Genomic DNA, 14,606 nt, shown 5'->3' on the forward strand with positions numbered 1-14,606 from the left:
ACGAGACCACGGATAGCAATGGAAAAGAGAAGTGTCGATCTTCACAATTATGAGGAAGGAGGAATATAAGAAAAGACAAAGGCAATGAAACCGAGCTAGAAGCGCTTCAGAGATCGGCTCGATTATAAAGCTATTACAACCATGACTATCACGAAATTTATTCACTAATAGTCTAATACGGCGCTCCGGACTTTTGGAACTCGAAAATGAATAAGTTGGTGCTCGTGAAGGTTCTTCGTTTGCCTTAGTAATCAGCCCCATCGGAATCGAGTGTCTTATTTTGGGTCGATCCAAAAGTATATCTCTTCACTTTGTGCGTGTAGGGTTTAATCGAGAGCTTGCTCTTGATAAAAAGATAATCTATTATAATTCCTATGGCATAAACATATATAAGTTGAAACGGATAAGCTCGTGGTTTCTCCGCATGCATATCGGGATATGAATCTCCTTTGTCGTGGTCGATCTTTTGCTTACTTTTTTTTTTTTTTTGGTTAAGTGGGATCACAGGTATTTTCAACATATTTGAAACTAATAATCTAATTTGGGAATCAACTTAGCTTTGGATACAAAATAGTTCCAATATATTCTTATACTACAGATAATTATTCAGAGTGAGAGTTTACTTTATCGTTGAGTCAGGTCGTGATTTTTTATTTATTATCCTTAATTCCAATATTCATCACATAAATGGGAAAAGAACAACTTATTGCGCGTAAGTTATTGATAAGCCTATCCCATCATTAGACAACAACAAGAATGCCAATTATAGCTAAAGAAGATTTTTGAGTTCAGCCACTCGGGAATTAGACAACTTCGGGCTCTCTCCTCTCACATTTCAAACGTTGCCCAACTCAAAGGACTTCTTATTCGCTATTACCCCATTTGATGTGGTACGTACGCCACTTCTTAGTCCCGCATGTACGTTCACTCTGAACAGATGACCGGGTATAGTATTATTGACTGCTCTAAAAGCAATGGAAATAATCATCACATAACGATGCCTTTGCAGAAATCATATCGACCTCTGATTTCTCAATTATAATTTATAAGGTTTACCAATTCATTTGCGTTCTAAGAGCATAGAATAATTATTCGGATGAACAATTTCCTCGTAAAAGCCTGCGGTACAAGTGGATGAAGAAAGAGGGAGATGGAGGCACCAGAGGCGAATATTCTATGGCGTGGTGATATCACCATCATCATCTTTCAGCGATATCTTTGAAAAACATGCAGAAATGGAGAACCTTCGTCCTTCCCACCATCACCACATACCGTCCTTTGAGCTCTGCTGCATGCATATTTACTGAAAGTATCTGCAAAAAATTTTCGTATCTTATTCGGTTCAGTCACGCACTTTCTCAATCTATCATGATAGGATCACGATCTTCACCCTTCTTTCATGAATTTGATCCGGTCCCCCAGCATGAGAGCTAGAGATTTGAACATAACTGCTAGGCCCTAGAAAAACCGCATTACGCAGAATGTGTCGAGCCATTTGCAGTACGGTGATTCCTCTCTTTCTTATTTCAAATATCTCTAGCTACGTTCGTCTCATTAAGATGATGTTACATCTGGTTTCCCTTCCCTTCCCTAAATGGAAGATTTCTGGTGTAGCAACTCACCAACCAGAAGTACACCCCGATGTGTATATATCTGCTGTTGTCTATTGGCCATCGATGTGATCGCAATTGTTGCGCATGAAAAAGAGCTCAAATGAGTCGGAGGGGGTTGGTTTTGATTAATTGGCACTACCAGAGTTAGTGATACGTTATCACCAAATGAGATATGGCATAGTGCTTTGAGCACTCACCTAATTTCCCGGAATCTGGGAACTATAAGCATTTCATCAATTAATCTATGCATATTAAATCGAAATTAGCTATAAAATTCATAGCTACAAGATCTAATTGTCGCCTTTGAGAAGATAGAGCAAATTCTAAAAACGTCTCGAGAAGGAACCGATCCCAGAAGCTTCTTGGTCATTTAGAATTCGTCATGCTCTTAGGTTGTGCCAAACTTGGTTTCAAGTTACTTCCTTATGCAACAATAATATGAACGGCTGATCTTTAGGAAATTATTAGCTACAAAGACCTGATATCTAGAATTTCAATTGATAATCATTGTCAGTAGAGGGTTTAATTGGTTAAAGAACTCCATAATAACAGTTTTAAATCACAATATATATATGTAAGTCCCCCGGGCCCTAAATATGGCAACCTTTTAAGCACTTTCTCTAGCATTGTCATATGTAGTTTCATGAGTAAATTGTAGGGAGAATGTCTGTATTTAGGCTTGATTTGGAAGTGTTGTTACTGAAATAAAAATGTTGAAATATAATTGCTAAAAAATAAGTATTGATTCTAGAATAAGCAAAAGCGTTTGGGAGGTAATAGTTTGAAATTACTAAAATTAAAATTAATATTCAAAATAAAGAATAAGCATAATTAATTTTTATAAATAGCTATAAATCTGGTGGAGAAAATCACATTTCTAACCACATAAATTAATCAAATCATGGTTTTAAAAGAATTCACCAAACACTGCTTATACTTAAAACTCAATAAAGTAAACACTTATCCAACCGCCACCGCACTCTCACATAAAGGCTTAGTTTTCACTTTTGAAAATATTGGATGTGGCTTGCTTTACTTGATTTAATCACTAATTAGTGCTTATTCATATTACATGACGTATTCATGATTATTGCAGAATTTTTATATAAACAGAGAAAAATAACATAATGTCATAGCATAAGCTAATTTTTCCCGGCCATTTAATGGCAAATTTAATCTATATATATATATATATATATATATATACTCCTACACTACTATATGAAAAGAAAGATTTGTCTTTCATCTCACTTTCACCTTCCAAATTGCTCTTATGAAATATGCTTCAATTAATTAGAACCATTAATTGAGGAATGCGTGTTAGTATAGTGGTACAAGGCGTCGACTCGAAACTAAGATGTCTTGAGTTCAATCCTCATCAGTGGAACTTTCACATACTTATACTAAACTCATAAGCCTCTCTTATGATTAAAAAATTAGAACCATTAAATTTTAGATTAAAATGGTAAATTCATTTAAAAACTACCCACTCACCCTACTTTCTCTCACTTTTCCATTTTCTACTCTTTTCACCCCTGTATTCCCCCTTTTATGCCGTCCATCTCCATTCTTTTATTTCTCTTTTATTTTTATGAAGATTATAAGGAGCAAAATTTTGGTGCAATTCGCCCATCCCCATTCTTTTCTTTCTATTTTCCTTTTATGAATATTATAAAAAGTAAAAATTTGATACAGTTCGTGAATATATCAGCCCTAAGGTTTGGAAAACCGATTTTTTTTTTGGGAGGAGTTGTAAGGAAAGGGAACAATTAAAGCATTAAAATCTTGAAAACATGATCGGGCTCCCGTTTAGTATACAAAACTAATTATAAAAGAAAGAATATACTAGTTAATTTATTCGAATACATTTTTTTCCTTCTTTTCCCTCCTTTATTAATCTATCCAAACAGTTGACACTATCCCCCATTTATCTCACTTCCCCTTCCTTCCACTACCCATCCTTTCTCTTGCCAAATGAAATCCAAACAAATGGTAAACCTGCAACTCCTCAGTTCCCGATCTTTCATCGCTTGTCTAAATCTAATAAATTTAACTTATTACGAGCAGTAAACAATGCTCACAAGCATGTTTTCGACATTTTTAATCTATGAGATGGGCCTTATGTATGACGACTAGTTTTTTCTCCACCATTTATAAATATATAACTTTTTTTTGTCCGCTTGCTTTATGTTTACTGACCTTTTCTTAACCGTTTTATTTTAAGTTACAAATGCGGTATAAGAGCTAGTATAATGAAAGAGAAATACTCAATAATTAATAAAGGGGTACGGGTAGTCCCACTAAGTATCAAACTTGCTATCTCTAGGTCAACAGGTAAGAGCGTGCGTCATTGCGCTACACCCTCTTTTGATTCTTAACCGTTTATTTAACTCAAGTATTTACACCTAATCTTCCCTTCTTTTTCCTTCCTCTTCTTCTTACATTTTATTTATTTTGTATATGTCTATACATATACCCAGAACACTTTTTATTTCTCATCACTTATTATATCCTCATTGATCTTTCTTTCATTTTTCAACAAACAAAGGAAATGAATGAACTACCAATCAGTTCCTCAAAGATTGGTCACTTATAAAACTATAAACACAATTTCAAGGCAAATGAATTATTAAAAATGTAAGTAAACTAACACTTTGGTCTCCAAACTTTTAACAAGTCAAACACTACTTGAATATATTTTTGCCCCCACTTAGATGATTCAATTTCCACTCCGTCTAATAGTTAGATTCCTCCATCAATTCCTTTAATGGAAAACTGAAGTGACACCTACAGGGCACAAACAAAAATATATATATATATATAAATCACTGTTTATAAAGGCAACCGAAAATGACACTGTTTTGACTAAAATAAAAAGAAAAACCTTTCCTATTTATTTTTACTTTAACACGGGAGGAGACTGGTAGATGGCTCCCTCGGCTAGCCACCGACCGCTTAGGCTAGGTCGCTCAAGGCACCAAGCGCCTCCAGTGACCTCGCTTGAGGGCCCCCAACCAGTTTGCCCCACCTCTCACACTTTATTTTGAAAAACAAAGTGAGAGGAGGGGTTGGGAGCATATCGTTGGGGGCTTCTCCACTGGCCAGTTAAAGGCATTAATGACCTCACTTGATTGGGAGGTGAGGTTAGGAGGCTCCTGACTGATCACATGGTGCCTTCGACGATCTCACTTAAGAGGGAGATGGTCGGCCTAGGATCACTCAACACGATCTGCCCCCTCTTCTCTCACTCTGTTTTCGAAATAAAGAGTGAGAGAAGAGGTGGCGGAGCAAGCTTGGCGCTCCTTGGTCGACCACCTCCCTCTCATTCTTGGTCGTCGGAGGCTAGTATGTCCCCTCTTCTCTCTCGGAAGGCAAACTGGATAAGAGGCTCCTTGGCGAGCCACCGCTCCTTTAGGGAAGGTTGCCAAAGGCTAGGGATGTGGCTAGCCCCAATTTGCCTCGTCTTCTCTCACTCTATTTTCAAAACAGAGAGTGAGAGGGGAGGGTAAACAAAGTGAAAGACGAGGGGGTGGACCAAGCTAAGGTTCCTAGGGGAGAGCACTATCGATCTCCACCCAAGATTTTCATTCAAAAAGATTTCAAAAAAATCTTTTTTATTTCAGGAAAAACGACTTCATTTTGTTAGCCTCCATGAAAAAATGATAATTCTTATGTTCTTTGCTCCTCGTAAGTGTCCAAGACATATTTTCGTTAAAGGAATTGACAGTTAGACCTCACTTTAGACATACTAGAAATTGAAGGACTTAAGTGGTGGAAAAAGTTTTTCAAGTTTTCAAGCGTCCTCTCGCTAAAAATTCAGGGACCATAGTGTTAGTTTACTTAAAATATTAAGGGAACCACACCATGAATGGGATAAATTTGTATCAGTTTAAGTTGAAACATTTAAATTTTAGGAGTGATGTATTACTGTATAAAAGATATACAATTGAAAAACGATCAAAGTATACTCTACCATTGCAATGTTTAAAATAAAGTTCCTAATTAAAAAATTTTAGTTAATTGTAGTATTTTTTATTCAAATGATTGTATTCATTTAATTTTTCTTACTTTATTTATAAAATATATAAATTAATAGTTTTTTAGTGAATAAAGTAGTGCTTTTTTATGTACATAATGTATTTCATATACCTAATTCAGCATGATAAATTTAATATTTTTTGTTAATCGTTAACTTAAATTTAATACTGTCAAGGAATTAATTATGCAATTATATGCCAATTGCAGTTTTCAAAAGTCACGTTTGAAAATAAAATATATATAATTCTACGAAATACATTCTCGCACAACCTGGTTGAAGTAACTAGTTACAAAAGGTGCATTAATCCATTTTCTTTCCATATCTCTCAATGTCTCAAATTCACAAAGTTGAAGATAAAGTGATATTAATTCATTAGATTATTATTATTATTATTATTATTATAACAAAGTGAGAGCATCTAATAAGTGAAGCTTCATTTTTTAATATGTTATTTATTTTTAGATTTTAGATAGAGTAAATAGGCAATTTCATCCGTGACTTTCGCAAGTTACTTCAATTTCGTCCCTGACTTATTTTTTACATCAATTTTGTCCCCGACTTTGCACTTTTGCATCAATTTCGTCCCTGCTACATCAAATTGGTCATGGACTTTGCATGGTTACATCAATTTAGTTATTGACTTTGCACAGTTACATCAATTTAGCCCCTGACTTTCGCAACACAAGTCCTTGAGTTTTGGCGTTACATCAGATCGATACTTAGTTTCATAGGGGCAGATGACGTTACTATTCCGTTAAATTTGTTCAGGAATTGAACTGATGTAACGCTTGGACAAATTGATGTTACCCCAAATTATCATTTTCTTCCTCTGTCTTCTCTCTCTCTCTATCTTCTCTCTCTCTCTCTCTCTCTCTCTCTCCATCTCTTTCATTTCACAGTCCCACTTTAAATGACTTTCCTCTCCTCTGTCTTCATTTTCGTCTTCCTCTTCCTCATCGAATTCCCTTCAGTGAATTACTCAGATTCTTTAAAAAGCTAATCTCCTCGGAGTTCCAGAGACAAGATGAAACCTCTGTAGAACTGAAGATTCATGTTTAAGCTCTCCCGAGACTTAAAAACCCGACAACTTCCATTTATTTCAAAAAATAATACTTATATTTCTAGAAAAATCCCAAAAAATTACTAAAAATAAGAAATTGAAATACCAGTTCCTAGGCGCAAAAATCAATAAAAATAGTGATCGGAGCGTGTCACGCTAGCCTCCCGAAGTTGCTGGGCGTCACAAGCACGAACAACACTAGACAGCCTATCGGGCCAAATTCGGTAGAGTGTTTCTATCTCCACAGGACTCGAATTTATGTGTTCTAGGTGTTTGTGGAAACCTCAAACAACATGCTACAATTTAGAATCAAACCGAAGTGAAGAATATGGAGAAAAAAAGTCGAAAAACTAGCTCGAGTCCTCTGGTTCATCATGTCAGCAGCCGACTTTAGAATGCGATATTTTTCAAACGACTCAACCAAATTCGGTTCTGTAAGATCCTGTAGCATCCTACTGATCTAAGCAATGAAATTATATAGCAATTCCGGTCAAATAACATAGCTACGATGATCTGCCATTAATGAGCGTTCAAACTTTCTCTCTCTAGAACCTAATGAGTTACACCTCAGCTTCCGGAGTTGAGGGTCACCCCGTCGCCCACGGCCCCAAAATCAGTCAGATTGAAGGCAATCGTCCTCAGCCTCGAGAATGGCCAGGCCGTAACATGTGAGATTTGTGCTGAAGAAGAAGAATGAGAAGGAGATGAGGAAGAAGAAGAGTAAACAGAGACATATGGGTTAAAAAAAAAGTCAATGACTAATTTGATGTAGCACGAGGACTAAATTGATGTAACATTTTCCACCATTTAACACTGTCAGTATTAATACTTAACGGCAGGGACCGAATTGATGTGGTAAGGGACCGAATTGATGTTGCATTGGAACCTGATCAATGCAACCACCTAACAGAAGGACCAAATTGATGCAATTGTAGCACTAACTGATGTAACTGAGGAAAGTTAGGGACTAAATTGATGTAACTGTGAAAAGTCGAGGACCAATTTGATGTAGCAAGGACGAAATTGATGCAAAAGTGCAAAGTCAGGGATGAAATTGTTGTAAAAGTGCAAAGTCGGAGACGAAATTGATGCAAAAAATAAGTCAGGGACGAAATTGATGCAATTTGCGAAGGTCATGACTAAATTGTCTATTTACTCTTTTAGATATCATATAACTCACAACCTAGAGACGAGAGTTTTAGTTAAAGAAATATATTTGTGGCTTTGCAATATCTAAAAATTGAGAAAATTTAGTGTAATAGATATATGAAGTAATATTGTGTTAAAAATGGCTATCTTTCCGTTGTTGTTAGATTTTTACTGGATTTCTAAAAAACATTCCATAAAACTTGGAAAAATATTTGGCTATCAACTCATAAAACTTGCAAAATGAAAATCTTCCGGAGAACTCATAATTGGCTATCTTTCTGATGTTGTGATGATATTTTCACTAAATTTTTGAAAATCTGGGTAGTCATACATTGGTCACCATAAAATTCAAGCCGACTTCGATAATCAAGAAGACACATGCGCTTTGTGGGGAGGCAAGTATTAGTGGAAGAAACGTGCAATAATTGCTGATTCCACATAAATATATATCCAATCTGGCACGAAGAAGAACTTTGTTTTTATTATCCTTTTGCTTGCTCTTGGGTAGTTGAAAATCTATTGTAACCTATCATTTTCATGAACTAATCATCCGGTGGTTTGTGTGCAGAGTGATCTTGTGCTCGAGTACTGCTCAAGACCCCTCTTGTTTTGCTCTCATGTGGATATATCTGAAAATGTCGGCACATGAGATGTCCAAGAGCTGCGTGGATATGCTCGAGGACCCTCTATACCCAATTTTCACTGGGGATCCATGTAGGTCGGCAGGGGATTGTGATCAAATCCCTTGCTTACTTTAATAGTATTTTGCTTCACCGGTGTGATCTATTTTGACATGTATTTTCTGTCATGGTCGGTCAGGAGAATCTCTCCGATGTATTTGTTCATGTAATCTTATCTCGAGCATTTTACCTTATATTCTTTTTAAGTAATAATAACATCTTCATTAATGTCGAGGAAAAAAAAGGTTGCTCTTCCTGTACGAGGAACTAATGGAATAGAAACCCATTTCCATTCATGCACACGCCTATTGCCTTATGGGGTCCAAGTCCAACATGTATAATTGAAGCTAGCTGCCCAGCCAGGGATGATCTGTTTTGGTGGAAATCCCATACTAAAGCTTTTCTGTCTTTGCAGAAACACTTTTATTTGGATTTATATAGTGCAAGCAACTCGTTAGGTCCCGTTTACCAGGGAATAGAATGGAATGGAAAAGAATAGATTTTATATAGGAAAAGGTAATGAAGTTGAGTGAAAATTTGTGATTTTCTTCTATAACTATTATAAAATGAAAGAATATAATTCTAATATTGAACTTACTTATCAAAATATCATGTTATATATATTCTTAGATACATAAATTAGAATGATATATATAATAATTCACAACAAATAGTATGAAATGAGGAAATGATTATTCTTTTTTCTTTTTTAGAGGAATGCTCATTCTATCCAAATGAAAGAAAATGTGATAATGAGAGAATGACATTTCCAACTAACCTAAGTGACATTATATAAGAAAGGATAAATTCCACTGGTGGTCCAAAAAGTTTTACAAATGTTTCAATATGGTACAAAAAGTTTTTTTTGCTACTTGATGGTATAAAATGTTTCGAAATTGTTTCAGTATAGTACAAACCGTCATCTCGTCATTGACACCGTCAAACCGACGCTGACGGTGCAAAATCGATTTTTGTGGGACGTTACATGATGGTGCAAAATGTTTTAAAGTTGTAACTTAATAGTACAAAATGTTTTACGTAAGTTGCATGATGGTGTAAAATTTACAGATCTTATAAAGGACGGTTTGACGGCGTCAATGGCGAGATAACGGTTTGTACTATACTGAAATAACTTCGAAACATTTTGTACCATCAAGTAGCAAAAAATACTTTTTGTACTATATTGAAATATTTGTAAAACTTTTTGGACCACTAGTGCAATTTATCCTATAAGAAAATGAAGTGAAATAGAAAAATGAGCATTTCATTCCATTCCATCTATTCTCGCCTACCAAACGGGACCTTAGACTTCTAAAATATCAAATAATAATGCACTTCAGCACGATCAAATACCAACACATCTATAGAGAAGGAAATTTACTAACTGACTCGCTTCCTAAGTCGGGAATCAATAGGATTCAAGATTTTATTGTATGGCTGTAATTTCTTGGTGTTCTCTTATTTCAATTCTTTGCTTCTTTTTCCTTCTCTTTTTAGCTTTCTTCTTTTGTATTGCTCTCGTACTCTCATACCCCCATGATATATTGAACTGTATTTTCTAATGAGATCTCATTGAGTTATAAAAAGAAATGATAATGCAAACTCTCATTTATTTAAATTTTTATTTTGGCACCAAGACAATATTCTCCACGAGAATATTTAATTTTATATTCAAATAATGTACTTGAATTGCTTGCTTTTAAAGATTTTAAGACAAAAGTAGGGACATTATAGCGTGCAAATAATTATAAAAGAAAAACAAAAATGGGAAGGGAGAGACTGCATGTTCGAAGAGGGAGTTGAGGGGAGAAATGTATGTGAAGAGATGGATTTAATTGTGGACGACGTTGTAACTTGATCCGGTGGAACATCACTCACGCATGCAATCAAGTTGACGTACAATTGATCCGTAGGATAATTAATCTCGATCTTCATGCACTATTATAGCTCTGCGTAAAATTTTACTGGACCTATAAGTGACGGGGTACATTTCCAACTAAAAATTCGAGTTGATAGATTATGGTATCAGTCTCTTATAAACTTATTAGAATCTTTTTTTTTTTTATGTGAGATCAAAACCCTTAGTACTAGCCCTCACATGGCAACGTACAATCACTCACATGCCACGTACACTTAAACACCCGTCCTCAATAACTGATCATGAGCCATACATCCTCTTCCATGCTCGGACGAAGGGGACAAACTAAACTAACCATGTAAAATTTTACTGAATTTATAAGCGATTTGATCATTTAAAGATAATGCTACAGTTATGCTTACATATATATATATATATATATATATATCCATGCTATCCGGGAAGTATGTACTGTCGGTTGTTATGTGTGGGTACGTATATCCGATACTTGCATTTGAGTTATCGAACCGAACTAGCTAATATCGGAGAGAATTTCACAACAATTCCAACCTTAATTAGTCGGTTGTGTATATTAAGAGTTTAGAATTTCACATGGAAAATTTAAGAAGAATTGAATGGATTTATATGAGATTAGGTTTCACAATTTATAAACTCGAGCGTTTGGGTTAAAAATGGATTCAATCGCTTATAGTCCATTAGAAATTTTATATGGTATCAGAGCATATTATGTTCTGCATGCAACCTTGTAAGCTCACACCACGCTAAGTCTCTTGGTCGATAGTAGCTAAAGTGCGCCTTATTGTGGCCCAGTCCAGTTTTGAGACAACAAAAAATGCGCTTCATATTAGTCAAGACCATACGTTGCCGCGTGACCTATCAGCTCGATTTTTTCAATTAAAAATATACCCAATAACTTATAGATTCGATAAAATTTTACAGTATAGATGCCTGTTCGTCAATATCAGAAAATTATTGACCAGCTACTAGATACACACCAGCCCCTTATTGTGGCACTTGTCCTTTCTTTTGGGAGGCACTCATCCGCATGTTGGGTTATTTTACCAGTGAAGAAAATGGAGCAGGGGAAGGGCAATATATGGGGTCGTACGATCAATCAGAGAAGAAAATTTAATGAAGAAAGTAGTGCAATGACACACGTTTCTCGCTTGACAATCAAAATGTTGTATATTCGATATTCGGTGAGACTACTCATATCATTTTATTAGATATTAAGATTTCTATTTCATGATGCTAGGTTTACGGACCTTTTTTGTAAAAAAAAATGGCAATATAATTATTAGAGATAGTTTATGGTTCAGGAACCTTGTTAATGTCTCATTTCTCTTTCTTATTGTGTTTTATATTTGAAAATTTTCCCATAATATATCTATTAATTCCAAAATAAGATACTACGTGTCATTTCAATAAAATATAATATATATATATATATATACATGCATATATAATATATAAGGACCACGAGACTAAATTAATTGAAGTTATTGCCAGAAAACAAAACTCTCTCCCCACTCCCTGTGAAGTAGAATTAGGGTTTGGACCACTCTCCCATGTCTCTGATGATCTCCACCTCAGAGATTGGACGAGGATACGGGTCTCTTGCATATATGTATATTTTCAGGATATTTCGTCAGAATTATATATATATATATATATATATGTATTACATGTATGAGTGGATTTATGCATCTTTCATTACATTATGAGGAGGAAGAACAATTAAAAGGTAAATTTCGACGACACTTCTTATAATTTGTGAAATGGTCAACGACACTCATCTTTTAAAAAATTAATCACACACCACTCCTCCTTTCGCTGACGTGGCACTAAGAGAACATTCACTTCGTCATGTGGATCCCATGTATGAAACTACACAAATTGACCCATTACTTGATTTCATTACCATAATCAAATCTGACCTAATTTAAGGGAAAAAACGTAGAAATCAACAAAAAGAGAAGTAGTGTGTGGCTAGTTTTAAAAAGAGGATGTGTCACTGGCTATTTTATAAATTATGAGGGTGTCATTGAAATTTATCCGAAATTAAACTGGAATTGGTTCTGGTTTTAGGGGGCAAAAAAAAAAGAAGTCGATAGTCAAAGGCAGTTCACTGTTAAACCTAGGATTGGAACAGTTACATAATGATGTAAATACTATTGTTGGATAATTATATATTTTTCGTACTATCTCACACCATTGTCTTTTTGTCGTCATGATTATAGTTTTTTTTTTCATCTGAGCCATCTAATATCCGCAAATTAATAAATCCAACTACTCTAAATTTGAGTTGCGTCAAACTCACTAAATAATAAAACTCTACCAATTTTAAACCTATTTATCCACTAGATTCAAATATTCCTAAACTTTACTTAAAAGAAAGAGGTGTTGACCCACCTAAAGCAAATCTAGTAGATAATTATAATTTTTTTTTTGGATGAAAATAAGTATTGTATAGTTGTTTTTTTGGTGATGCGGGAGGTCCATAACCTAGCATAAGAATAGCGAAAGCTAAATAAAGGCATGAAAGTCTCACTGACGAGAATTGAATACAAAACCCTCGTAGTTCTGAGTTGCCAACTTGTATAACTACACTAAGTTCCATTCCCCATAGCTATTTTACATATTGCTGTGTCCACGAGAAAATGATAAATTGTATTACATAGAAATTTGATGTATAAAATATATGACCAGTTAAAATTTACACTGAGAATCGATCAAGTGATTTAGCTCATGTTTCCCTTAAAAAAAGTTGCAAATTCGAATCCAGGAATGTAGAAAATTGATGATTAGGAGAGTTTTACTTTCTAATAGATTAAGCCAATTTGAATTTGAATTGGTCAAGATTCATTGAATTTATGGAGCTCAAGTGGTGTACAAACCGAAATGTTTACACTAAAACATATATAGGCTGTTAGATGGCAAGTATACTCAAACAAGTAATACTAAGTGGAGATTAGCTCGTTTCAGGCTTTCAGCTACTAGGTTAAGGACAATTTGTGGTCTAGCTAAAAATGGCTTAATACTGCAAAATTAAAAAAAAAAAACCCAAAATGTGTATGTAGATACAGAAAAGTAATTTTTTTTCTTTACAAGTTGCAAAAACTTGAATTGGTTCAGATTATTTGATATCTTTTCTCCTAAAAAATTCGAATCTTATGGAGAAAATACACTATTGCGAATTTGTCCTCCTTTAATTGGCTAAACGAGCTAGAACTGGGATATCGAGTACCAAGTGATAATGCGCACCAAAAAATTATTAGTTTATGCAAAAAAGGAGCCACTAATGGACCCTCCGGGGTAAATTTCAAAGGAAAATGAAACAAGTTGAAGCCAAACGCTCGATGCGCTATGCTTAATCAGGACTGCACGACGATTAAATGTTGCCTTGGCCAAAAGTGCTACTAGCTACAAGGATTACCGATAGAACGGACAGTTGATCATACGGTCCTCACATCCATAAAATTCTAGCTTTCCAATGTCTCAGAATTTTGATCCAGACTTTCGAATATCGTTTCCACATCAGAGCTCAACACGGGAACTCTCAAGGATAACCACACGCTGGCCGGCTCTTCGAAGAATCCAAATTTAACTTGCTAGGACAAGATCAGCAGTCGCCATGTAGGCTCGCCTGATTGAAGGAGAAGAAGGGGATAAGTGGAGAAATTGAGCCGCTGTACTAGTGGAGAGTGTGTGTGGACCATCAAATGCCTCATCATGCAAATGAGATCATGATAGATGTCTGTGAAATGAAGCCTCCCTCATATGCCTACTCTCTAGACCAAATAAACCTGCCTCCTCTTTCATTTAATTGATCCCGAAAATCACCAAATAAGGAGAACACGGTGGTGCAACGACACGATTATTTCTTAGTAATGAGACAAGTTCGAGAACTCTTCTGTCTTCCGTATGATGGGCTTACAGAATGTTTATATGTAGAACATCAAAAATTAGCTTAGCGAAACTAAATATCGTTTCATTATATATATATAAATTATTTTTTAAAAAAAAGTTAAAACTTTTCACTCTTCCATACGATGAACAGGATTTGAGATTTTCAATTTGATTTAATTAACTGTTAATGGTGTCGCAGGTCGATGTATAAAAAGCTTTCTTTTGATTAGTTTGAGATCCCCTTTGCTGCATGCTTCCATTTCCAATAAGACAGGCG

Source organism: Punica granatum, chromosome 4 (genome assembly GCF_007655135.1).
Source record: "Punica granatum isolate Tunisia-2019 chromosome 4, ASM765513v2, whole genome shotgun sequence".
Lineage (NCBI taxonomy): Eukaryota > Viridiplantae > Streptophyta > Magnoliopsida > Myrtales > Lythraceae > Punica > Punica granatum.